The sequence below is a fragment of the Pteropus vampyrus genome, unplaced genomic scaffold (assembly GCF_000151845.1).
Source record: "Pteropus vampyrus isolate Shadow unplaced genomic scaffold, Pvam_2.0 Scaffold432, whole genome shotgun sequence".
Taxonomy (NCBI): Eukaryota; Metazoa; Chordata; class Mammalia; order Chiroptera; family Pteropodidae; genus Pteropus; species Pteropus vampyrus.
In genome coordinates this window covers 1,107,570-1,110,234 of record NW_011889213.1, presented here as the reverse complement: position 1 = coordinate 1,110,234, position 2,665 = coordinate 1,107,570, and positions in this window count along the sequence as shown.

The window sequence follows — 2,665 nt, the reverse complement described above, 5'->3', positions numbered from 1 at the left end:
GCAAGGCATTTCCAGATGGAAAAGCTGGTTCCGTTATTAAAGGGGAAACACATTTCTGCTTCGATATTGTCCTTCTTTAAAGGGGTTCATGTTTTGTGTCTACAGGATACAGCAACAAACAGAAGAAATGTGGTTCCTGAGAAGAGGGAGTTTTGCTAACTAGCTGGGAGACCCCAAGAAAGTTTGTTTTCCCCTTAATTATTTGGGACCTTTGTTCCCCCATCTATCAAATAGAGGCCTTTCTCGTGGAGCTTCCTCAGGGTCCACTGATGGGTGGCATGCCCTCTGAAGACACTGGCACAAACAGCTTTGTTTAAATCTCTCCCCACGCCCAGGCAGAGAGTGTTCTACATCCTCTGTTTCAACATCTCATTAATGAACAACTCAGAAGCATATACTCCAGCTCCGAGTTTTAGTAACCCAGGTCAGAAATACATCTGAGTGTGAGGATCTTTCCAGAACTTCAGCTTTAAAAGTGACACACAAATCCATTTCCTAAAGAGATCCTTAAAAGATAATACTCAAAGTTGGTGAGCATGTTTTGAAATAGGCACTCCCATTACCCGCTAGCAAATTATGTAAATTTGTAACTCTCCTCTTTAAATCAATTTGGCAACATAAATCAAGAACTGTAAAGCATCCGTTATCTGCTCACCTAGTCACTGTACTTCTGGGAATCCAGCATAAGGAAATAATGCAAATTATTTGTAAAAGCTTTCTGCATAAAGATGTTCATTGCTGCATTATGTTGCATGGCACCCCCCCCCCAAAAAAAATAAGGGAAACAGCATTAAAAATGTACGGCAGTCTCTTCCTTATCCTCAGCTTTGCTTTCCACAGCTTCCAGTATGCACAGGCAACTACTATCCAAAAATATTAAATAGAAAATTTCAGAAATAAACCATTCATAAGTTTTCAATTGTGTGCCTTTCTGAGTAGTGTGATAAAATCTCTCACCGTCCTGCTCCATCCTGCCCAGAAAATGAATCATCTCTTTAACCAACATATCCACACTGCATACACTACCCACCATCTCAGTTATCAGATTGGCTGTCGTATCGCAGTGCCTGTGTTCAAGTGACCCTTATTTTACTTAATAATGGCCCCAAAACACAAGAGTAGAGATGCTGGCAATTCGGATATGCCAAACAGAAGCTGTAAACTTAACGTAGGTATGTATGTATAGGAAGAAACATAGTATATATAGGGTTTGGTACTATCCGTGGTTTCGGCCATCCACTAGGGGTCTTGGAACATGTCCCCCACAGATAAGGGAGGACTACTGTATAACACTTTTAATAATACAAGGAAGTGCTTCTCTTATAATATTAATAAAAACTGAATGCAAAATGGTATAGACGGTCAGTGTGGTTGTAGTTATGTTTTATATACTAAATAGAAGAATTATTAAAGCCATGATTAATAGGCTTAAAGGGATGAGGGAATAGGCTTAAATATTCCATCTTGACACAAAAACAAGAGACTATAAAAAGAAATATCCAGAGCTATAAGGTATTAAAAATACATCAGTTTAGTTAAACTCAAAATAATAAGATTAGATGGCATAGTGTAATTAAATCTCAGACAGTCAAAAAAAAGACAAGCGAAATGAAATACATAGGGAAAAAAAGGAGTTCCAGGATGAGAGAAAATGGAGGAGAGGAAATCATCACATAAATATTCAAGAAAATTTCCCAGCACCGAAGAGCATGAATTTCCACCTCGAAAGATTCTGTTAAGTGCCCAGTCCAGCAGGTGAAGAGACAGCCACATCAAGGCAGAACATGTGATATTTCAGCCTGCTAGAGAGAAAGAGAAGAATTGCAGAAAGGAGTGGAAATAGAATTGGACAAACCATCTAGAATCAAAATAGCATTCGACTTTTCAATAGCCACGCTGGATGCCAGGAAACAGTATAACAATATCTTTAAAATGCTGACGGGAAATTATTTCCAGCCTAGAATTCTATACCCAGCCAAAATATCAGTCAAGACTGAGGGTAGACTAACAATATTTTCGGACAGAAAGGGTCTATGAATCCTTCCCTAGAAACTACTAGAGGATGTGCTTCACTAAAAAAAGGAAGACATGGGATCCAGGAAACGAGGGATGCAACGCAGAAAGAAGGGATGCCCAAGGGCATTTGGAAGGACATTCCAGGGTGACAGCAGGCCTAGAGAGCAGCCAGACAGACCGAAGCAGGAGAACAGAGAGCTCCAGGAGGGGCATCCCTAAGAAGATGATAACGATGGAATACGCAACATTTAACATATCAAGAGGAGATGTATACTTCTGGCAGTGAATGAGAGAATACATTAGTGATAGAAAACCTAAACAAATTGAAAAAGAGATATTTATTCCAAGGAATTTTAACATAGTGGAAAACGTAATTTGACTATGAATAATATTTAAACAGTCATAATAATATAAATATTAAACATTTATCTAATGAAAAGAGGAATATTTTGAGAGGGTAAAAAAAGTGGAAAGGAGTCAGGCGGTATAAGAGAGCTAAGTCTCCAACTTTTAAAGCAGGAAGTCAAGGAATTAAAAACTAAAACTGAAAAAAAAAAATCAAGAAACGGTAGTATTCACTGCTAGAAATAAGGGGGTAAATGCCAAAAATAGCAGCTAAGAGTTAAAAGTAAGAGGCGGGGATAGAGGC